This window comes from Macaca mulatta, chromosome 1, assembly GCF_049350105.2.
Source record: "Macaca mulatta isolate MMU2019108-1 chromosome 1, T2T-MMU8v2.0, whole genome shotgun sequence".
NCBI classification, from domain to species: Eukaryota; Metazoa; Chordata; class Mammalia; order Primates; family Cercopithecidae; genus Macaca; species Macaca mulatta.
In genome coordinates, this window is record NC_133406.1 from 111,415,852 (window position 1) to 111,439,797 (window position 23,946).

Consider the following 23,946-nt stretch of genomic DNA (forward strand, 5'->3'; position numbering starts at 1 on the left):
CTACTAGATCAAGTAAACTTTAGAATTATTTGTGGACTTTAATCGTCTGTATTTCTGCTGCATTCAATTACCAAATATCAGTCAAGTGTTTTGAGAAACAAATATTCAGTAGCCACAGAAACCTAACAGGTCTATGTTTGCTTTGTTTTATTAACGACTTGGAGGGACAGAACACTACCAATTACACCCACAAACCTTATCGATATCAACAACTGTAAATGACAACACGGCAATATTCTGCACTTGCCCTATGCCTAGGACCTAATTCCATTTTAATATATTATATTATTATTTCACACATCAACCCTGGAGGCATGTTTGGAGTTGCCTAATTTTTATGTACACTTTTTGATAAGGAACTAAGAAAAATAACTTGCTGAAGGAAGAAAACGGAGACTGAGTCCAGAACTGAATGAGAAACACATGGTTTCTTCATCCTCTATCATCAGCCTGCCTAACGAGGCTGAAGAAGTACCATCCATGAGTTAAGTGCGTCAAGGGCAAACAAACATCATCGCATATGGACAGTGGTGTGAACTTCGAGAAATCCGAGGCAGGTTAACAACAACAAAAAGCAGACCATCATGCCGATCTTCCTCGGGTCTCAGGTTGGCAACTCAGCGTCCGGAAGGAATCCCCCCGGAGGTGCGCCGGTCCTACTGGCCTCACTCCCTACCTCCTGGAGGTCCGGAGTCCCGCTCCTTTTCCTCAGCGGTACAACCCCCGTGTCGGTCCATTCCCTCACCGTGAGTCGAGGACCAGTTCTCCTGGCTAGGCGACCGGCACACACCGCCTGCGACCGGCTCCAAAGCACTCGTCCTGCGACTGCGAAGTAGGCTCAGGTCATCCGGCAGGAAACGACTCAACGCGCAGCCGCCGCGGCCTCCAACCACCGGCCGGCAGAGGGGCGCTAGGCAGCCCTCGATCCGCTCTCCGCGGTCTCGAGCAGGAGGAGGAGCAGGGGGAGGCGAGCCGCAGCGCCGCGGCAACGAGCCTAGGGAGGTAGGTTGTCGTGGGGCTCGGGCCGCCACTCTGGCAATTCCAGTCAAACGTCAAGCCCCGACCCGCTCTTCCCGTCCCTTCCTCTCCTGCCCTTGCAGCCGACAGGAATGGAACAGTCCCGCGGGGGGGATTGTGGGAGGCGCACGCGCGAGGGGTGGAGGGTTGGGGGGGCTGGCGGCGGCGGTGGCGGCGGCGGCGGCGGCGGCGGCGGCGGCGGCGGCGGCGGCGGCGGCGGCGGCCGTGGCGGCGGTTGGTGGCCGTGGGGGCGGGGAAGGGGGGAGGAGAGAAGAGGAGGTGGAGGAGGTGGAGGAGGAGGAGGCTTGGGCTCGCGCCGCTTAAGGTACGCGTGAGGGCCTGCGCCGGAGCCGGCTTGACAGGGCCTGAGGGGGAGTGGGGGACTGGGCGAGGAGGTTCCCGTGGGTGAGCGCGTACGGGCTGGCTGGCGCGCTGGGCGGCCGAAGGTGGTGGTTGGTGGGAGCAGCCAGCGACTAGCCCGTAGACACTCGTACGCTTGCGGGCGGGCGTGCGCGCTACGCGGCCGGAGTCGGGCGGAGCGGGGGACGGTGGGGAAGAACGCGAAGAGGGAGGAGTGGGAGGTTGGGGGGGCGCTAGGCGCCCTTCGCTCCCTCCCCTCTGGAGGAGCAGCCGCCGCCACCGCCGCCACTCTGCTGCCGCCGCCGCCGCCGCTCCCGCCGCCATTTTGGGTTCGCTTTGCGGAGGGGAGACGATCCTAGTCTCGGTTGCGGGACCCGCCTCCCCTCAGTTTGCCCCCTTTAGCCTCCACCTTTCCCTTCTCCTCTCTCGCATTTCCGCCAGTCAGCTTACCCGCTGGCCGCCTCCTGACAAGCGGGAGGGATCCGCCGTGGACCCAGGGAAGCGGAGGAGCCTGGCGGCCACCCCCTCTTCCCCACTTCCCTGCACTCTCGTCGCTCTCGGCCTCGGCCTCCGACACGGTGAGTAGAACGATTTGGGCAGGCCTTCGGGCCTAAGCACTCTCTCAGCGATTGAATCCTGGGCTTCCTGGGAGCCACTGTCATCTCCCGGACCTGGACCTCCGGGAGAGCAGTGGTGAAGATGGGGGAGGGGAGAGCAGGGAGGGGGATCCTGAGCCTACCGGGAAGTCCCTCCAGGCGGGGTGAAGGGGTGTCCCTGACAGGCGGACTCCCGGAGGGGGCTGGAAAGTAAGCGAGTGGAGGCGGAGTCGTCTGTGCCCCTGACAGGTTAGTTTGTGTTTGTAGGCATGATCGGAGCCTCCCCCATAGTCCAGTTTGTGTGTGTTTAATTAAGGGATAAGAGTGGTCGGGGACACGATCTTGAGAGGGGAGTTTACCTGTGTGACAAGGTCTGTGGTGTCCCTGCCGCGTTGAACGGTATGTAGGAACGGCAGGATGATCTCAGTGTTGTAAGTTTAATAAATGTCACTGATTAGTTTGTACATGGAAAGAGGTGTTTTTGGTCTAGAAGACAGATGGTCTGTTGATGTGTAGCGGCTGTGTTGGTGTGTGTATGCGAGGATGGAAAGTGTTTCCGGAAGAGTTTGCCTTGATTTGTGTAAGTGTAATGGAGTTCCCGTTATAAGTTAGCTTATTTCTTGAATAAATGTTGGGAGGTTCCTTGCAGGTTGATATGTGTGTGTATTTTAGGGATTGGGAGCCCCTAGTTACTTGTTGGGAAAGAGTGGCAATGGTAGTGTTCTATACAGCATGTGTCTGTGAGGTCATGGAGGGGAGAAACTTAGCATAGCCAGTTGTGGTCTTAATAGTTTGTGCCTTTGGTTAGAGTGAGTTGTGTAAATGTGAAGGCCCAAAATATCTTTAACAGAATCATTGCTACAAAGCTGTAAAGAATGGGTGGCCTTATTTGTTGTCGCGGGTTTATAGTAATAGTTTACAAATACAATAAGAAAGCGCTTTCAATTTCTTTGTGATACTAAATCTCTGTGAAAATGGTAGGATGCTTTCTTCCATTTTACAAAATAGTTAATTTAGGCGTAAGGAGAGAACTTCTCCAAGGCCGCATATTAAATTGGTGACAAAGTTGAGACTGTAACTCCCATATTTTCACTACTGCTGCAGCAGTATATTCAGCATACCATGGTGCCTCAGGAAGTCTTTGTCGGCAAATCTGAGTATGTTGGAAAGATAGGAGCACATATGACTGGTTGGATTGTATTTGGAGGAGACCGATTGTGTCAGATATGTATGTGGAAAGTAGATGTCCTTGCCCGGTCTGACCTGTATGAAATGCATATCCATGGCTATATTATTTTGTTTATGGGGGAAGCAGAGCATTTCTGACACTTGAGGTTGTATGTGTGAGGGAGAGAAGGCTTTCACAGCTTAACCTCTACCAGAGCAGCTGCATGGGTGCTGACAGCTTAACTTGAAATCTGTGGGAGGAAGGATCCTTTTTCATTCATTCAACAAGTATTTGTTGACTGCCTGTTCAATAAATCGTCCATGCCTTGGGGTGAGGATAATCAGGGTATCTCTGTAAATAGCCTGGGTACAACCTGAGGGGAGTTGTTTTGACAGTGGCATATATTAAGTTGAGTGAAGCAGTGTGGAATTAAAATCAGAGAACTGGTTTTTGGGTTCTGGTGATTGTTAATATATGTACCTGTGGATGTTGGAACTTCTTGGCTGGGCTGAAGGAATCCTTTGAAAGATTGATTTCATATAGTAAGAATCCCCTCTGTGAATATGAGGGAAGAGTGCATGAACTAAGCCAACTTAACTGTATTCTGGAAAATGGGATGTTTCTTGATAGGCTAGATTAGTGGTTCTTAAAAGTTTTTGGGGCCGGGCGCGGTGGCTCAAGCCTGTAATCCCAGCACTTTGGGAGGCCGAGACGGGCGGATCACGAGGTCAGGAGATCGAGACCATCCTGGCTAACACGGTGAAACCCCCGTCTCTACTAAAAATACAAAAAAAAAAAAACTAGCCGGGCGAGGTGGCGGGCGCCTGTAGTCCCAGCTACTCCGGAGGCTGAGGCAGGAGAATGGCGTAAACCCGGGAGGCGGAGCTTGCAGTGAGCTGAGATCCGGCCACTGCACTCCAGCCCGGGCTACAGAGCAAGACTCCGTCTCAAAAAAAAAAAAAAAAAAAAAGTTTTTGGGGGTCATTTATCCTTCTGAGAATCTGATGAAAGACACTGGGCCCTCAAGTTAGAAGATGAGCATAAGCACAATCACATGATTTATACATAGGATTTTAGGAACTTAAAGTGTAATGAAATAGAGCCAATTTATATTTAGGTCTCATTTGAAAACCTTTCATTTTCTTTGTTGGGGTGTGTGGATGTTAGTATGCGTTTAAGGTGAAGGAGTCTGTGATAGTAGTTGAACATGTTGACAGCAGAACTTTAGGATCCATGTTTTTTATGTATTCTTTTTATCGTCACAAATGTATTTCTGCAGTGTTAGTAACCAACTCTGAATTTGGTGATAAGGGAAGCTAATGTAGCACAAAGTATCTATGGCTTTGTTCTTTGTCGGTATATTTTTGTTCCTAAACTCTGAGAAGTAGGTTTGTCTTTTTTCAGTTTTGGATTGGGCCTGAGGTGATTTGAAGCTCCTATCTTGGAGTTTAGCTTAGTTATAACAAACACTGAGTTAGCCCTATGCAGGAGATACAGAAATGAATAATATGTGGTCTCTGTGCTTGAAGAGATGCTAATTCAGTTGAGTCTGTGAAGTGTTTGATGGTGGCGGGTCTCAAAACGACATAGAAGAGGGAAACATTCCTAGAAGTTGAAATTTTGTTACCCAATTGCAAAGAATTTTTGCCACTACTTACTCTTTGAATAAGCATTAAGTGTTTACACTCTGTATACAACTTTGTACTTTAAAAAAATACGTTTTGTATCATCTGGTGTTTTTTTTTTTTTTGAGATGGAGTTTTGTTCTTGTTGACAGGCTGGAGTGCAATGGTGCTCTCTCAGCTCACTGCAACATCTGCCTCCTAGGTTCAAGTGACTCTCTTGCCTCAGCCTCCCGAGTAGCTGGGATTACAGGCATGTGCCACCACGCCCTGCTAATTTTGTATTTTAAGTAGAGATGGGGTTTCTCCATGTTGGTCAGGCTGGTCTGGAACTCCTGACCTCAGGTGAATCACCCGCCTCGGCCTCCAAAAGTGCAGGGATTAAAGGGGTGAGCCACTGCGCCCGGCCTCCTCTGGTGTTTTTGTATAAAGGAACTATTGGTTTAAAAAGAAGGCAAACATTTATATTCCTTACCTTGTTTTTGGATGTATTTCTACAGTACGTTTATGTAAAAAAGTTTTTATGTCTCTGGGCATGGTGGCTTTCACCTGTAATACTTTGGGATGCTGAAGAGGATGGATCACCTGAGGTCAGGAGTTCGTGACCAGCCTGGCTAACATGGCAAAACCCTGTCTCTACTAAAAGTACAAAAATTAGCCAGGTGTGATGGCATGTGCCGGTAGTCCCAGCTAGTTGGGATGCCGAGGCAGGAGGATCTCTTGAATCCCTGAGGTGGAGGTTGCAGTGAGTCGACAGAGTGACTCTGTCTCAAAAAAAAAAAAAAGAAAAAAGAAAAAAAGAAAAAGGGGGCCTGGGGCCTGGCATAGTGGCTTATCCCTATCATCCCAGTGCTTTGGGAGGCTGAGCCAGGAGGATCACTTGTGCCCAGGCATTTGATACCAGCCTGGGCAACACAGGAATACCCCATTTCTACAGAAAGATAAAAAATTAGCATGAATGCCTGTAGTCCTAGGTACTCTGGAGGCTGAGACGGGGGAATTACTTGACCCAGGAGTTGGAAGCTGCTGTGAGCCATGGTGGTGCTACTGCACTCCAGCCTGGGCAATAGTGCGAAACACTGTCTATTTAAAAAAAGGGAAAGGATTTTCATGTTCTACTCTTGAGTTGTATTCTGAAATAGAATACTGCACATCACTTTTTTTATTTTTATTTTTTGAGACGGAGTTTCGCTCTTGTCTCCCAGGCTAGAGTGCAACAGCGTGATCTCGGCTCGCTGTAACCTCCGCCTCCTGGGTTCAAGTGATTCTCCTGCCTCAGCCTCCCCAATAGCTGGGATTACAGGCGTGTGCCACCATGCCCGGCTATTTTTTTTTTTGTATTTTTAGTAGAGATGGGGTTTTGCCATGTTGGTCAGGCTGGTCTCAAACTCCTGACCTCTGGTAATACACCCACCTCGGCCTCCCAAAGTGCTTGGGATTACAGGTGTGAACCACCGCGCCTGGCACATCACTTCTTAACAACTTGCTAGGTACTGTGTCTTTACAGTATTAGCAATTCCACTTAAGCCTTTATTCTGAGTCTTCCTCCATGCTTTATTAATATTGAATTGGCCACCTTCATTTCTGCCCAAGATAATGTGGAAGCACACAGTGGAGAAGTCTTACCGTGTGTGAGATTGTGGTGGTGGTGGTCTCCATTTAAAATAACTTTGTATTGCTATTTAAGTTATGTGTATTGATCTGAGTCTTTTAAAGGTGGTATACAGCATCACTATAATCTGTTGTGAGATCTGCTTAGGCCAGACTTTTCAGCAGCATGTAGTATTTTAAACCTGGGTGCCACAAGAGGTGGAAATGCAACTAGTTCATTTTTGTTTTGTTGCTGCTAGTTTCTGTTATCATTTTCCTTAAAATTAGTTTTAGTAGTGTTTTTTCATTTATATTTTTTCATACGAAGAGGCTAGATTTTCTTATTACTTGTCATCATAGTTGATAACAGTCTTTCATGTTTTACAAATTGCTTTTTTAGTGCCTGCCTCATCAGGCCTGTAATTGGCAGAATGTGATATTTATCAAAATTAATTTTAAAATAATGACTTCTAGGCCGAGCGTGGTGGCCTATAATCCCAGCACTTTGGGAGGCTGAGGTGGGTGGATCACGAGGTCAGGAGATTGAGACCATCTTGGCTAACACAAACCTCGTCTCTACTAAAAATACAAAAAAAAAAAAAAATTAGCCGAGCGTGGTGGTGGGTGCCTGTAGTCCCAGCTTCTCAGGAGGCTGAGGCAGGAGAATGATGTGAACCCGGGAGGCAGAGCTTGCAGTGAGCGAAGATTGTTCCACTGCACTCCAACCTGGGTGACAGAGCGAGACTCTGTCTCAAAAAAAAAAAAAAAAAAAGACTTCTAGTGATGACAGAAATTTAACCAATAATCTTATTGCTGTTTCAGAGTTGTATTTTCTTCACTAATATCTAAGTTTTCATGTTTGGAAATCTATGAAATTTTCATTGTAGTATTATATTTGCTTTTCATAGTCTTTAGTCATTTGCCCTCAGACACAAGTTGATGCCAAGGTTGTATACTTTTTTCCATCTAACTAAAAAAGATTTTTTTTTGAAACAGGGTCTTACTGTGTCACCCGAGCTAGAGTCCCCGTGGTACGAGCATAACTTATGGTGTGCTCTACCTCTTGGGCTCAGGCAGTCCTTCCGTTGTCCCAAGTAACTGGGATTATAGGCACATGCCACTACACCTGGCTAATTTTTAATTTTTTTGTAGAGATGGAGTCTCACTGTGTTGCCCCCACTGGTCTCGAACTTCAGCAGTCCTCCCTCTTCAAACTCCCAAATTGCTGGAATTACAGGCATGAGCCACCACACCTGGGCAATTTTGTTCATTTAAAAATATTTTGGCCAGGCGCATGGCTCACACCTGTAATCCCAGCACTTTGGAAGGTCGAGGTGGGCGGATCATGAGGTCAGGAGTTCGAGACCATCCTGGCTAACATGGTGAAACCGCGTCTCTACTAAAAATATAAAAAATTAGGCATGGGTGACTTGTGCCTGTAGTCCCAGCTACTCGGGAGGCTGAGGCAGAAGAATCAGTTGAACCTGGGAAGCAGAGGTTGCAGTGAGCTGAGATCGCGCCACTGCACTCCAGTCTGGGCGACAGAGTGAGACTCTGTCTTTAAAAAAAATATATATATATATATATATATATTTCTAATTTTTTAGAGCTGGGGTCTGGCTGTGTTGCCCAGACTATACTGGAATTCCCAGGCTCAGATGATCCTCCTGCTTTAGCCACTCCAGTGTTTGGGACCACAGGTGTATGCCACCGCATCTGGTTAATTTTTAAATTTTATGTACAGGTGGAGTCTTACTATATTGCCCAGGATGGTCTTGAACTCTTGGGCTCACGTGGTCCTCCCACCTTGGCCTCCAAAAGTGCTGAGAAATGTGAGCCACATTTTGTGGCCGGTCAGCTTTTTATTTCTTTAATGTGGCAAATTGCAAACATATATATAAATAAAGAGAATAGCATAATGAGCCTTCATGTACTCAACATCCAGCTTCAACAGTTATCAACACAGTTACCACACTGTTTCCACATCTACCAGCCCCGTCCCTGCTTCCCTTCTTGCTTATTTTAAAGGAAATCTTCCAGTTATTATGTAATTTCATCCATAAATACTTAAGTGTTTACATTCTTTTCATTGTTAAGTGAGGAATTACTTCTTCGTGGTTAGGTTTATATTAACTTTTTTTTTTTTTTGAGACGGAGTCTTGCTCTGTCGCCCAGCCCAGGCTGGAGTGCAGTGGCGCGATCTCGGCTCACTGCAAGCTCCGCCTCCCGGGTTCACGCCATTCTCCTGCCTCAGCCTCCCGAGTAGCTGGGACTACAGGCGCCCACAACCGCGCCCGGCTAATTTTTTGTAATTTTTAGTAGAGACGGGGTTTCACCGTGGTCTCGATCTCCTGACCTTGTGATCCGCCCGCCTCGGCCTCCCAAAGTGCTGGGATTACAGGCGTGAGCCACCGCGCCCGGCATTATATTAACTTTTAAAGTATCTGATCATAGTTGGAACTAAACTACTCACACCATCTACTTCTAATTCATATTACTTATCAATAGGGAATTCCCTTTGCCAGTTAAGAAGAAATGAGGTAAATAGTTCACATCATTGCTTTCGATGTTTGCGTTGAACATTTAGAACAGTTCCTATGTTATTCAGAATAGCTTATCAGCTTTTTTTCAAATGTACAAGAGAGAAATAAAGGGTTTCTTAACAATTTTTTAGTCATAGCAACAAGATGCTAAAAAATGTTTTCTATTTTTAGTTCCTAGATTTTCATTTTTCTCTTTTCTTTTTTTTTTTTGAGACAGAGTCTCGCTCTGTTGCCCAGGCTGAAGTACAGTGGTACGATCTTGGCTCACTGCAACCTCTACCTCCTGGGTTCAAGTGATTCTTCTGCTTCAGTCTCTCTTCTACAGGCGTGCGCCACCACGCCCGGCTAGTTTTTGTATTTTTAGTAGAGTCGGGATTTCACTGTGTTGGCCAGGGTGGTCTCGAACTCCTTACCTGGTGACCTGCTCGCCTTGGCCTCCCAAAGTGCTGGGATTACAGGCATGAGCCATCGTGCCTGGCCTTAGTCCCTAGGTTTTCCAGTGGGATCCAGTCATCACAGAGAAATCAAATGGCCCTGGTGATGTTGAACAGTAGCTGAAATTGGGATAAAATCAACTTGCTATTGAAGAGAATGAAATGCACGTTGTTTTAAACTTTGAAATTCTAATTGTAGGCATTCTCTGTGGACATTTGAAAGTCCATACCATTGCATATGTTGCATACTGAAATGTGAACCATGTCACAGTGTGGTTATCACGGTGAGTACAAACATTATAGAAAAAGGAAGTACATTTACAATTAAGTTATGAAGATGAATGAGACTGTAACGATTTTAAGTGGTTGCTAATACAGTAGAATTTAGAAATATATTCTCTCCTACCGCAAAAGATTGATAGTTATAACTCAGATGCATGTGAGTTTCATCAGTAGTGAAAGTTTCATCATTTTTGTTATATCTTATAGTCCCACAGTAAATAAGTCATGAATCTTTGACTTAATCTTCTGATTATACATTTTGTTCAATCTCTTTTCCACACTTGATAACATATCTGACTCTTCTCATTCAGTTTTATTTGCCCTAAGACTGTAGGAAGACAGTGTATTAGATTATAAGGTAGCTATATCATGGTTTCTTGGTATAAATAACATTTTTTTAAAAGTGGAGGACACATTCCTCAACGTTTCTTAAATTCAGCACTCTGAAATTAAAAACTCCAGAGTTTAAATATTTGCTGATAAAAACTTAGGAGAGTTGAATGGAGAGAATTTAAAAAATTGTCTTTGAAAGAAGACACTGATAATGCTGTCATTTGAGAAAATTTTGGGGGTGGGGGTCATGAATCAATCATGTTTAATGATTACTGGGTAAACATTATTACAGTATAAAGGTCTTCAAAGACTGGAGGATACATATATCACATAAGTAGAGATTTCATCTAACTAAATGACAGCACATGTTTGGAAGTTAAAGTTTAGATGAAAAAGATCAAATGAAAAAGAGCAGTCATTTTTTAAACCACAATGAGTTAGAGATTTAAGTTAATTTTATTTAAGTTTTTTTTTTTTTTTTTTTTTTTTTTTGGGGTAGAGTCTCGCTCTGTCACCCAGACCTGGAGTGCAGTGGCACTATCTCGGCTCACTGCAACCTCTGCCTCCTTGGTTCAAGTGATTCTCCTGCCTCAGCCTCCTGAGTAGCTGGGACTACAGGTGGAAGCCACCGTGCCCAACGAACTTTTGTATTTTTAGTAGAGACGGGGTTTCACCATGTTGACTAGGCTGATCTTGAACTCTTGACCTCAAGTGATCCGCCCGCATCGGCCTCCCAAACTGCTGCTGGCATTAGAGGCGTGAGCCACGGCACCGGCCTGTGTGTTTAAGAGGAAGAAAGTCAAATAACTGTAGGTCAGACTCTTAATTCCTTTTTCTTTTTTTTTTTTTGAGACAGTGTCTCACTCTGTCCCCAAAGCTGAAGTGTAGTGGCATGATCTCAGCTCACTACAACCTCTGCCTCCTGGGTTCAAGTGATTCTCCTGTTTCACAGCCTCCTGAGTAGCTGGGACTACCGGTGCATGCCACCCCGCCTGCCTAATTTTTGTGTTTTTAGTAGAGATGGGATTTCACCATGTTGGCCAGGCTGATCTCTAACTCTTGACCTTCAGGTGATCCGCCCACCTCAGCCTCCCAAAGTGCTGCGATTATAGGTGTGAGCCACTGCACCTGGCTGAGTTTAATTTACTTTAACAAGCCATTCATTTGTTTTGTATTCATTCATTCCTCCTTCCACTGACTAACATTTTTCCAGTGCTTCCACTATACCCATTTCTGTGCTTAGATGTAGGGAAAAGACATACAGTTTTTTTTTTTTAAATCTCAGATGTAATCCTAGCTCTGTGGGAGGCCAAGGCAGGAGGATTGCTTGAGCCCAGGAGTTTAAGACCAGCCTAGGCAACATAGGGAGACCTGGTTACTAAAAAAATTAAAAGTTCGGGCTGGGCTTGGTGGCTCACACCTGTAATCCCAGCGCTTTGGGAGGCCGAGACAGGTGGATCACCTGAGGTTGGGTGTTTGAGACCAGCCTGACCAACATGGAGAAATCCCGTCTCTACTAAAAATACAGAGTTAGCTGGGCATGGGGGCACATGCCTTTAATCCCAGCTGCTCGGAAGGCTGAGGCAGGAGAATCACTTGAACTCAAGAGGCAGAGGTTTCAGTGAGCCGAGATTGTGCCATTGCACTCCAGCCTGGGCAACAAGAGTGAAATTCCGTCTCCAAAACAAAAAATAAATACATAAATTAAAAAAAAAAATGTTGCCAAGTGTGGTCCCAGCTACTTGGGAGGCTGAGGTGAGAGAACCACTTGAGCCTGGGAGATTAAGGCTGCAGTAAACTGTAATCGCACCACTGTACTCCAGCCTGTGTGACAGTGAGACCCTGTCTCTAAAGAAAAAAAAATTTGCCGGATGCGGTGGCTCACGCCTGTAATCCCAGCACTTTGGGAGGCCAGGGTGGGCGGATCACAAGGTCAGGAGATCGAGACCATCCTGGCTAACATGGTGAAACCCCATCTCTACTAAAAAATACAAAAAAATTTTCTGGGCGCGGTGGTGGGCACCTGTAGTCCCAGCTAGTTGGGAGGCTGAGGCGGGAGAATGGCATGAACCCGGGAGACGTTTTGCAGTGAGCCAAGATCACGCCATTGCATTCCATCCTGGGTAACAAAGTGAGACTCCGTCTTAAAAAAAAAAAAAGAAAAAAAAAAAACCAAAAAACTCGGGCCGGGTGCAGTGGCTCACACTTGGGGAGGCTGAGGTGGGCAGATCACAAGGTCAGGAGTTCGAGACCAGCTTGGCCAACATGGTGAAACGCGATCTCTACTAAAAATATAAAAATTAGCCAGGTGTGGTGGCACACGCCTGTAGTCCCAGCTACTTAGGAGGGTGTGGCAGTAGAATTGCTTGAACCTGGGTGGCAGAGGTTGCAGTGAGCCGAGATCTTGCCACTGCACTCTTGCCTGGGTGATAGGGCGAGATTTCCTATCAAAAGAAAAAAAAATTCTAATAGGAGGAACATATTAACAAACATATTCCAGTAAAACTATGTAATACATATGCCTATGTTAACAAACATACTACGATGCATACTATGTAATATTTTTGTCCAAGGTGGAGAAGTTATTAAATCTGTGGTGAGAAAGGGAAGGTTAGGGTGATTTCCTACAAGTGGGAAGAGCCAGGTTTTAAAGGATAAGTGTGAGACATTCAGACTTAGAGAGGGCATTCTAGGTAGAGGGAGATCATCTACAAACATATGAAAACATGACACAGCAGGATGAGTGCACTGTAATTTGGATTGGTAAATTTTCAACCCGTTCTCTTATGATTTCCTGTGTCTTCAGTGCTATGTAAGGTTGGCCTTTGTAATTAGAGATCTTCTATCAAATGAAGATGGAAATATGTTCACATACTTTTCTTAGACCAAAGATTAACATCAATAAAATATTTGGTTATATTTTAGTTTCTCAGAAAATTTTTACTAGAATGTAACCCACTCAGCATTCTAGTTAATCAGGCCTTGATTATAATAAGTATCTGGCCAGATCTAAAAATGTATAATTAGTTGTCTTAATAATGAATGAATCTCTCAGCCTCTATATTGGTATATTTCCCCTCAATTTGTTGAAAATCCCAAATAGTGATTAAGATCATGGACTCTGAAATCAGATTGATTAGGCTCAGATCTGAGTTTTGCTAACTTATTGACTGTAATCTTGAGCAAAATACTTACAGTCTTTGGTCTCCTTGACTGTAAAATATGGTGATATTGTAATGATAATATTTATAGCATAGAGTTGGAGGATTCTACGAGATAATATGTATAATGTGCTTAGCACAGTGTGTGCCATGCAGCAAGCAAATAAAGCATATCTTATTATTTTAGTTATTTCTTTTCTTCATTTCCAAAAAAGAATATAGCAAAGCAGATTACCTCCCCAGTAGGTAAGAATATGTAAAATACACTTTTGTAGTGTAGATAAGCGATGTCCTTATTTGTATACATATTTTTTCCATTTTCAATTTTTAGCGTACTGTTTATCTTTCTTTTCTCACATGTGAATTCTGATTTTGTATTTTCCCACTTCATTTCAGCCTAGGTTTTTGTGTTTGGCGTTTGGCTTTTTTTTTTGAGTCAGGGTCTTGTTCTGTTGTCCATGCTGGAGTGCAGTGGCGTGATCTCGGCTCACTGCAAGCTCTGCCTTCTGGGTTCACGCCATTCTCCCGTTTCAGCCTCCTGAGTAGCTGGGACCACCGGCGCATGCTGCCACCCTGTTGTAGTTTCTATCAATACTTCTTTTTCTTTTCTTTTCTTTTTTTTTTTTTTTTTTTTTGAGACAGAGTCTTGCTCTTGTTGGCCAGGCTGGAGTGCAGTTTCACGATCTCGGCTCACTGCAGCCTCCTTCTCCTGGGCTCAAACAATTCTCCTGCCTAAGCCTCCCGAGTAGCTGGGATTACAGGTGTGTGCCACCACGCTGGGCAAATTTCTGTATTTTTAGTAGACGGGGTTTCACCATGTTGGCCAGGCTGGTCTTGAACTCCTGACCTCAGGTAATCCTCCTGCTTCGGCCTCCCAAAGATTACAGGCATGAGCCATTGTGCCCAGCCTCCATATATTTTAGTACTTACTATGTGCCAGGCACTATTCTAGGTACTGGGATACAGTGATGGACAAAACAAGATCCCTGCTTTGCTATCTTAGGACTTAATAATTTGGGCATTTTCATTTTTCAATATATAAGATCTTTTAGTACTGATACACTGTTAACCAGTATATTACGTGTTGTTCAAGCAAGATTCTTTCTCTTTTTCTTTTTTTTTTGTTTTGAGACGGAGTCTCACCCTTTTGCCCAGGCTGGAGTGCAATGGCGTGATCTCGGCTCACTGCAACTTTTGCCTCCCGGGTTCAAATTATTCTCCTCCTTCAGCCTCCCAAGTCACTGGGATTACAGGCGCCCGCCACCACGCTCGGCTAATTTTTTTTTTTTTTTTTTTTAATCTTTAGTAGAGATGGGGTTTCACCATGTTGGCCAGGCCGGTCTCAAACTCCTGACCTTGTGATCCACCTGTCTCAGCCTCCCAAAGTGCTGGGATTACAGGCGTGAGCCACTACTCCTGGCTGCAAGATTTTTGTTTGTTTGTTTTGTTTTGTTTTTTTGAGACAGAGTGTTGCTCTGTCGCCCAGGCTGGAGTGCAGTGGCGCTGTCTCGGCTCACTGCAAGCTCCGCCTCCTGAGTTCACGCCATTCTCCTGCCTCAGCCTCCCGAGTAGCTGGGACTACAGGTGCCCGCCACCACGCTCAGCTAATTTTTTTTATTTTTAGTAGAGACGGGGTTTCACAGTGTTAGCCAGGATGGTTTCGATCTCCTGACCTCATGATCCACCTGCCTCGGCCTCCCAAAGTGCTGGGATTACAGGCGTGAGCCACCGCACCCGGCTGGCTGCAAGATTCTTAAGACAGATTCAAGATTCCTGAAGAAATTTCTGGTGTATGATTATTTTTCTGCTAAAGCAAATCAGTTCTGTGACAAAAATTTCTTCCCCCTGAGGAAAAGATACTGCGTGCCTATGTTTTATCCAGGCATTCCATTGGATAGTTAGTCCTTTGAGATATCAGTGGATTAAATCTTCTGTTGAGAATCAAATAAAATGTTGCAGGGAAAAATTGAAAAACAAAAAAAGAGTCAAATAAATAAAGGCTGGGCATGGTGTCTCTCCCTTATAATCCCAGGACTTTGGGAGGCCGAGGTGGGGGGGATTGCTTGAGCCCAGGAGTTCTAGACCACCTGGGCAACATAGTGAGACCATGTCTCTACAGAAAAACTTAAAAAATTAGCCAGGCATTGTGATACATACCTGTAGTCCCAGCTACTTGGGAGGCTGAGGCAGTAGGATCTCTTGAGCCCAGAAGGTCGAGGTTGCAGTCAGCCGTGATTGCACCACTGCACTCTCGCCTGGGCAACAAGATGAGATATCATCTGGATCTTTTTTTTTTTTTTTTTTTTTTTTTTGAGACGGAGTCTCACGCTGTTGCCCAGGCTGGAGTGCAGTGGCGCGATCTCGGCTCACTGCAAGCTCCGCCTCCCGGGCTCCCGCCATTCTCCTGCCTCAGCCTCCTGAGTAGCTGGGACTACAGGCGCCCGCCACCGCGCCCGGCTAATTTTTTTTTTTTGTATTTTTAGTAGAGACGGGGTTTCACTGTGGTCTCGATCTCCTGACCTTGTGATCCGCCCGCCTCGGCCTCCCAAAGTGCTGGGATTACAGGCTTGAGCCACCGCGCCCGGCCTCATCTGGATCTTTATGTCAAGTACTGTGTTAAACCCAGAGTATACAACAGTGAATGAAACAGATAAAAGTTGTTGCTTTCATAGTGCTTCCTTTTGAGTAAGAGACAATAGATTAAATAAATGGGAAATATGTCATAGCATTTTGATGATAGATATGGTAAAGGAAGTACAAACAAGGTAAGGGATGTTGGGTAGTTAGGGAAGTCCTCTGAGGCACTAATATTTGAGGAGATACCTGAATTATATGAAGGACCCAATGCAACCATCTGGGGCATGAGCAGAAGTCCTGAGACAGGAGTACCCGTTGGTGTGTTCAAGGAATAGAAAAGGGCTAAAACAGTAAATAAAGAGGGGAATAATGATAGGAGATAGAAGAGGTAGCCAGGGACCAGGTAACATAGGGACTTAAAGACTTGATAGGTATCTAGTTTTGTATTTTAAGTTTGATTGGAAGCAGGGAAATATCTTGATCTAGTATATACACTTTGAAAGACAAATGATGCAACCAGGTTGACCATTTAAAAGGCTATCATGGGCTGGGCATGGTGTCTCACACCTCTAATCCCAGCACTTTGGGAGGCCGAGGTGGGTGGATCACAGGGTCAGGAGTTTTGAGACCAGCCTGACCAACATGGTGTAAAAAACAAAAATTAGCTGGACGTGGTGGCACACGCCTGTAATCCCAGCTACTCAGGAGGCTGAGGCAGGAGAATTGCTTGAACTCGGGAGGTGGAGATTGCAGTGAGCCGAGATTGCGCCACAGCACTCCAGCCTGGGCAAGAGCGAGACTCTGTCTCAAAAAAAAAGAGAGGCTATCATGATAGTTGAGACAACAGCTGATTGTGGTGTTGAGTGTATTGGTAGGTGGATTTGAGGTGTATTTTGAAGGTAGTGGAGATAATAACTTGCTGATGGCTTGCATGTGGGATCAGAGTAAAAGAGGAGTCAAGGATGACTTCAGTGATGGCCTGAGCAGTTGGATGCTTTTTTGTTTGATGAGGCACACTGTGGGAAAAGCAAATTGTAAGGAGTACAGAAATTAGGAATTTGGTTTGGATATACAGTCATCCCTTGGTATCTGTGAGAGATTGGTTCCCCTGAGGATACCAAAATCTGTGGATGCACCAGTCCCTTATATAAAGTGGTATACTACTTGGATATAACCTATGTGTATCCTCTTGTATACTTACAAAAAAATTTTTTTTTTTTTGTTTTGAGACTGAGTCTTGCTCTGTCACCCAGGCTGGAGTTGCAATGGCGTGGTCTGGGCTCACTGCAGCCTTCGCTTTCTGGGTTCAAGTGATTCTCGTACCTCAGCCTCCCAAGTAGCGGGGATTACAGGCGTGTGCCACCACATCTGGCTAATTTTTGTATTTTTAGTAGAGATGGGGTTTCACTATGTTGCCCAGGCTGATCTTGAACTCCTGACCTCAGGTGATCCACTTGCCTTCTACTCCCAAAGTGTTGGGATTACAGGCGTGAGCCACTGCGTCTGGCCAGAAAGTTTTTTTTTTTTTGAGACAGGGTCTCTGTGTCATCCAGGCTAGAGTGCAGTAGCATGGTCATAGCTCACTGCATCCTCAAAATCCTCAGGTAAAGCTATTTTCCTAACACAGCTTCCCGCGTTGGTGGGATTACAGGCTCACGACACCATATTTGGCTAATGTTTTTGGTTTTTGTAGAGATAGAGTCATGCTTTATTGCCCTGGTTCATCTCGACCTCCCTGTTTGTATACTCTAAATCATCTCTAGATTAATTGTAATACCTAATACAATGTAAATGCTATATAAATATACTGTGTTGCTTAGAGACTAATGACATAAAAAAGTATATACGTTCAGTGCAGACACAATTATCCTTTTCTCCCACCCCTGCCCCTGGAATATTTTTGATCCGTGGTTGGTTGAATCCTTGGATGTGAAACTCACGGATGGATACAAAGGGCTGACCGTACAGGCTTTGAGATTTCTACTGTTTAAAGTTAAAATATTGAATAGGCAGTTGGGTGTACAAGTCTTGAGGTCAGGGCAAATATAAACTTAGGAACTGAGCAGTGTAGTGTAGTGATGCTATTTAGAGCCAAAGAACTTGATGAAATTACCCAGAGAGTGAGTGTAGATAGAGAAAAGATGAAGTTCTTAGACTGAGTTGCTGGATAAATATTTTTGATACCGGGAGAAATGTATCTAGAATACCAGGACTAAAAGAGAATCTTTTGAGGCCAGGCGCGGTGGCTCAAGCCTGTAATCCCAGCACTTTGGGAGGCCGAGACGGGCGGATCACGAGGTCAGGAGATCGAGACCATCCTGGCTAACCCAGTGAAACCCCGTCTCTACTAAAAAATACAAAAAACTAGCCGGGCGAGGTGGCGGGCGCCTGTTAGTCCCAGCTGCTCGGGAGGCTGAGGCAGGAGAATGGCATGAACCCGGGAGGCGGAGCTTGCAGTGAGCCGAGATCGCGCCACTGCACAACAGCCTGGGCCACAGAGTGAGACTCCATCTCAAAAAAAAAAAAAAAAAAGAGAATCTTTTGATAATTTTAGGACTAATACCTTCTTGGCTAAGAAACTCTTATAAGTACTAACTAGTCAAGATGTAGAGACAAATGTGAAATGGTTGGTGAACGAATGTCTGTTTTTTATCTCTTTCCTTTTTTTTTTTTTTTGATACGGAGTCTGGCTCTGTCGCCTAGGCTGGAGTACAGTGGTGCATTCTTGGCTCACTGCAACTCCCACCTCCCGGGTTCAAGCGATTCTCCTGCCTCAGCCTCCCGAGTAAGCTAGGAGTACAGGCATGCACCAACACGCCCAGCTAATTTTTGTATTTTTAGTAGAGACAGGGTTTCACCGTGTTGGTCAGTCTGGTATTGAACTCCTGACCTCATGTGATCCACCCACCTTGGCCTCCCAGAGTGCTGGAATTACAGGCGTGAGCCACTGCACCTGGCTCATCATCTAGGTTTTAAGCTCCACATGCTTTAGTTACTTGTCCTAATGTTCTCCCTCCCCTTGCCCCCCAAACCCCTGACTGGCCCTGGTATGTTCCCCTCCCTGTGTTCATGTGTTCTCATTGTTCAACTCCCACTTATGAGTGAGAACATGCGGTGTTTGTTTTTCTGCTCCTGTGTTAGTTTGCTGCCAGCTTCATCCATGTCCCTGCAAAGGACATGATCTCATTCCTTTTTGTTTGTTTGTTTGTTTTGAGACCGAGTCTCGCTCTGTCACCCAGGCTGGAGTGCAGTGGTGCTATCTCGGCTCACTGCAAGCTCCACCTTCCAGGTTTGCCATTCTCCTGCCTCAGCCTCCTGACTGGCTGGGACTACAGGCACCTGCCACCACGCCTGGCTAATTGTTTTGTATTTTTAATAGAGGCTGGGTTTCACCATGTTAGCCAGGATGGTCTCGATATCCTGACCTTGTGATCCACCTGCCTCAGCCTCTGAAAGTGCTAGGATTACAGGCATGAGCCACTGCGCCTGGCCTTTTTTTTTTTTTTTGTGAGACTTTCACTCTTGTTGCCCAGGCTGGGGTGCAATGTCATGATCTCAGCTCAGTGCATCCTCTGCTTCTCGGGTTCAAGCGATTCTCCTGCCTCAGCTTCCCGAGTAGCTGGGATTACGGTCATGTGCTACCACGCCTGGCTAATTTTGTGTTTTTAGTCGAGATAGGGTTTCTACATGTTGGCCAAGCTGGTCTCGAACTCCTGACCTCAGGTGATCCGCCCATCTCAGCCTCTCAAAGTGTACCGCACCCAGCCGATCTCATTCCTTTTTATGGCTACATAGTATTCTATGGTGTATATGTGCCATATTTTCTTTATCCAGTCTATCATTGATGGGTGTGTGGAGTTGGTTCCATGTCTTCGCTATTGTAAATAGTGCTGCAGTAAACAGAAACACATGTGCATGTGTCTTCAGAGAATTTTAACTTTTTTTTTTTTTTAATGGTAGTGGTGGTAGGTAGTCATGGGCTTCATTAAGAATATGATGAAACATAATCCCAGCACTTTGGGAGGCCGAGGCGGGCGGATCATAAGGTCAAGAGATCTAAACCATCCTGGCCAACATGATAAAACCCTGTCTCTCCTAAAAATACAAAAATTAGCTGGGCGTGGTAGCACACGCCTGTAGTCCCAGCTACTTGGGAGGCTGAGGCAGGAGAATTGCTTGAACTCGGGAGGCAGAGGTTGCAATGAGCTGATACCACGCCACTACACTCTAGCCTGGTGACAGAGCGAGACTCTGTATCAAAAAAAAAAAAAAAAAGAATGTGATGAAACCTTTGTAGTCTTTCCCAGAAAGTGTATATATGCACATAAAATGTGAACGTAAGGGGTTCACTGGCACTTTGGATTGTAGGCCAGTGTTCTTTGTTACATAAGTGTCTTAATTATGAAAATTATGGAATGACAGTTGGATTGTTTACCTGTTCTTTACCAGAGGGTTTTTTGTTTGTTTTTGTTTGTTTGTTTTTTTGCAGAGGCTCACTGCAACCTCTGCCTTCCGAGTTCAAGTGATTCTCCTGCCTCAGCCTCCCGAGTAGCTGGGACTACAGGTGTGTGCCACCATGCCCAGCTAATTTTTGTATTTTTAGTAGAGATGGGTTTCACCATGTTGGCCAGTTTGGTATAGATCTCTTGATGTCGTGATCCCCCTGCCTCAGCCTCCCGAAGTGCTGGTATTACAGGTGTGAGCCAGTGTGCGCAGCCCAGAGTGCTCTTAAAAATGGAACTAGCCGGGCGCGGTGGCTCACGCCTGTAATCCCAGCACTTTGGAAGGCCGAGACGGGCGGATCACGAGGTCAGGAGATCGAGACCATCCTGGCTAACACAGTGAAACCCCGTCTCTACTAAAAATACAAAAAACTAGCCGGGCGAGGTGGCGGGCGCCTGTATTCCCAGCTACTCGGGAGGCTGAGGCAGGAGAATGGCGTGAACCCGGGAGGCGGAGCTTGCAGTGAGCTGAGATCTGGCCACTGCACTCCAGCCTGGGCGGCAGAGCGAGACTCCGTCTCAAAAAAAAAAAGGAAATAAACTCATATAAGGAATGCTAGTGGTTAGATGATGATGTAAGCAAATCTTTACTCAGTGTCACCTGTTCACCTCCCTTTCCCCTTTACGATTATGGTAATGCAATAATTTCTTTTTTTTTTTTTTTGTTTGAAACAGAGTCTTGCTTTGTTGCCCAGGCTGCAGTGCCGTGGCATGATACTGGCTCACTGCAACCTCTGCCTCTTGAGTTCAAGCGATTCTCCTTCCTCAGCCTACCAAGTATCTGGGACCACAGATGCGCTGGGCCCACCACACTTGGCTAATTTTTTTTTTTTTTGTCATGGAATCTCGTTTTATTGCCCAAGCTGTAGTGCAGTGGTGGCATCTCAGCTCACTGCAGCCTCCGTCTCCCAGGCTCAAGCGATTCTCCTGCCTCAGCTCCTGAGTAGCTGGAATTACAGGCACATGCCACCACGCCTGGCTAGTTTTTTGTATTTTTAGTAGAGATGGGATTTCACCACATTGGCCAGGCTGGTCTCGAACTCCTGACATCCAGTGATCTGCCTGCCTTGGCCTCCCAAAATGCTGGGATTACAGTCATGAGCCACTGCATCCAGCCTATTTTTTAATATATGTATATATATATATATATATATTTTTTTTTTTTTTTTTTGAGATGGAGTCTCGCTCTGCCGCCCAGGCTGGAGTGCAGTGGCCGGATCTCAGCTCACTGCAGGCTCCGCCTCCCGGGTTCACGCAATTCTCCTGCCTCAGCCTCCCCAGTAGCTGGGACTACAGGCGCCCGCCACCTCGCCCGGCTAGTTTTTTGTATTTTTTAGTAGAGACGGGGTTTCACCGTGTCAGCCAGGATGGTCTCGATCTCCTGACCTCGTGATCCGCCTGCCTCGGCCTCCCAAAGTGCTGGGATTACAGGCTTGAGCCACCGCGCCCGGCCTATTTTTTATATTTTTAATGGAGATGGGGTTTCACCATGTTGGCCAGGGTAGTCTCAAACTCCTGACCTTAAGTAATCCACCTGCCTCGGCCTCCCAAAGTGCTGGGGTTACAGGCGTGAGCTACTGCACCTGGCCTCAGATCTTTTTTAAAAAATAAGTTTTTTTTTTTTTTTTTTTTTTTTTGAGACGGAGTCTGGCTCTGTCACCCAGGCTGGAGTGCAGTGGCCGGATCTCAGCTCACTGCAAGCTCCGCCTCCTGGGTTCCCGCCATTCTCCTGCCTCAGCCTCCCGAGTAGCTGGGACTACAGGCGCCCGCCACCTCGCCCGGCTAGTTTTTTTTCGTATTTTTTAGTAGAGACGGGGTTTCACCGTGTTAGCCAGGATGGTCTCGATCTCCTGACCTTGTGATCCACCCGTCTCAGTCTCCCAAAGTGCTGGGATTACAGGCTTGAGCCACCGCGCCCGGCCATGCTTGCTTTTAACTTAGAAATAGTAGACATGTATTTTGTGTGTGTGTGTGTGTGTGTGTGTGTGTATGTGTGTGTGTGTGTGTGCGTAAAAAATATTTTTTGGTCAATATGAAGGAAAACTATAATAAATCTTTTTTTTTTTTTGAGATGGAGTCTTGCTGTGTCATCCAGGCTGGAGTGCCATGGCGCGATCTTGGCTCACTGCAAGCTCTGCCTCCTGGGTTCACGCCATTCTCCTGCCTCAGCCTTCCAAGTAGCTGGGACTATGGGTGCCCGCCACCTCGCCCGGCTAATTTTTTGTATATTTAGTAGAGATGAGGTTTCATTGTGTTAGCCAGGATGGTCTCGATCTCCTGACCTCGTGATCCGCCCGCCTCGGCCTCTCAAAGTGCTGGGATTACAGGTGTGAGCCACCGCACCCGGCTATAGTAAATCTTTTTATTGGTACTTTTATTTTTCTGTGAGTCTCAAAAGTAGGATTACTTTTGGAGTCAAAGAGTATGTAAAATGTAAAGGTTTATAATGGATAGTATAAATATTACTTTCTAAAATGATGGTGGCCACTACTGCCCATTTACCATACCTTATCGGTATTACTTGCTATTTTGAATTTCAGCCAAATTGATAAGTAAAAAATAGCTTTTTTGTGTGTGTGCAAGATGGAGTTTTGCTCTTGTTGCCCAGGCTGGAGTGCAATGGTGCGATCTCGGCTCACCGCAACCTCTGCCTTCTGGGTTCAAGCAATTCTCCTGCCTCAGCCTCCCGAGTAACTGGGATTACAGGCATGCACACCACCATGCCTGGCTAATTTTGTATTTTTAGTAGAGATGGGGTTTCTCCATCTTGGTCAGGCTGGTCTTGAACTCCTGACCTGAGGTGATCTGCCCGCCTCAGCCTCTCAAAGTGCTGGGATTACAGGCGTGAGCCACTGCGCCCGGCCAATAGCTTGTTTTTATTCACACCCCCCTGATTACTAGTGAGGTGGTATATCTTTTTATATTTCTGTTATTTTTATCTCTCCTATTATTGCCTATGCATATCTTTTGTATATCTTAAGAGAATTTTACATTAAGATATGTTAATCCTTTTTCATGTTTATATTTTCTCCAATCTTGTCTTTTTATTTTGTTTACAGTGTCTTAGTTTACAGATATATACCTCTTTAACATAATAATACTTGTCACTATTTTCCTTTATAGTTTTTAGTTTCCTGATTTGCCTAAGAAGGGTTTGTCGGCCGGGCGCGGTGGCTGACGCCTGTAATCCCAGCACTTTGGGAGGCTGAGGCGGGTGGATCATGAGGTCAGGAGATCGAGACTATCCTGGCTAACACGGTGAAACCCTGTTTCTACGAAAAATACAAAAAATTGGCTGGGCATGGTGGTGGGCGCCTGTAGTTCCAGCTAGTTGGGAGGCTGAGGCAGGAGAATAGCGTGAACCCGGGAGGCAGAGCTTGCTGTGAGCCGAGATTGCACCACTGCACTCCAGCCTGGGTGACAGAGAGAGACTACGTCTCAAAAAAAAAAAAAAAAGGATGGGTTTCTCCACCATAGGTTATAGAAATAGTCATGAACATTCAGATACTTTTACTTTTGTATGTAGTGTTTAAATCCACGAGTAGGGCTAGTCATAGTGGCTCACACCTATAATCCCAGCACTTTGGGAGGCCGAGGCGGGAGGATTGTTTGAGGCCAGGAGTTTGAGACAAGCCTGTAACATAGTGAGAAACCCCTTGCTTGAGCCCAGGAGCTTGAGGGTACAGTAAGCCATGTTCAGACAACTGCACTCCAGCCTGGGTGACATCGAGACCCTGTCTCAAATAAATACAAATAAAAAA

At 45.8% G+C, this 23,946-nt stretch overlaps 2 protein-coding genes, 3 long non-coding RNA genes and 1 pseudogene across 11 annotated transcripts in view; 1 reads left to right on the forward strand and 5 right to left on the reverse strand.

Annotated features, from left to right (window-relative positions):
• Positions 1-829, reverse strand: part of DAP3 (death associated protein 3) — a 192,457-nt gene extending 191,628 nt beyond the window's left edge. The window contains exon 1 of the mRNA XM_077943971.1: positions 677-829. The gene's annotated coding sequence lies outside the window, so the exon portion shown is untranslated. The remainder of the gene's footprint in view (positions 1-676) is intronic.
• LOC106996278 (uncharacterized) overlaps positions 1-1,809 on the reverse strand; it is a 45,710-nt pseudogene extending 43,901 nt beyond the window's left edge. The window contains exon 1 of the transcript XR_013397640.1: positions 746-1,809. The product of XR_013397640.1 is annotated as an uncharacterized LOC106996278 (transcript). The remainder of the gene's footprint in view (positions 1-745) is intronic.
• The window catches only part of ASH1L (ASH1 like histone lysine methyltransferase), a 231,212-nt gene continuing 208,426 nt past the window's right edge, over positions 1,161-23,946 (forward strand). For 4 of the 6 annotated variants that reach the window (XM_028828155.2, XM_077942335.1, XM_077942333.1 and 1 more), the window contains exons 1-2: positions 1,161-1,342; positions 1,819-1,955. The gene's annotated coding sequence lies outside the window, so the exon portion shown is untranslated. Of the gene's footprint in view, positions 1,956-23,946 lie in introns of all 6 variants that reach the window. The other 2 variants (XM_077942316.1, XM_028828147.2) reach the window with 1 other exon arrangement.
• Positions 10,531-12,130, reverse strand: LOC144330961 (uncharacterized). The gene is made up of 2 exons (XR_013397696.1): positions 11,463-12,130; positions 10,531-10,941 (listed from the first exon to the last, which is right to left on the reverse strand). It is a non-coding gene; the product is annotated as an uncharacterized LOC144330961 (long non-coding RNA).
• LOC144330967 (uncharacterized) lies at positions 12,372-23,602 on the reverse strand. Its single transcript, XR_013397711.1, has 3 exons — positions 23,462-23,602; positions 22,825-23,129; positions 12,372-13,596 (listed from the first exon to the last, which is right to left on the reverse strand). It is a non-coding gene; the product is annotated as an uncharacterized LOC144330967 (long non-coding RNA).
• LOC144330976 (uncharacterized) lies at positions 13,711-15,092 on the reverse strand. The gene is made up of 2 exons (XR_013397730.1): positions 14,841-15,092; positions 13,711-14,379 (listed from the first exon to the last, which is right to left on the reverse strand). It is a non-coding gene; the product is annotated as an uncharacterized LOC144330976 (long non-coding RNA).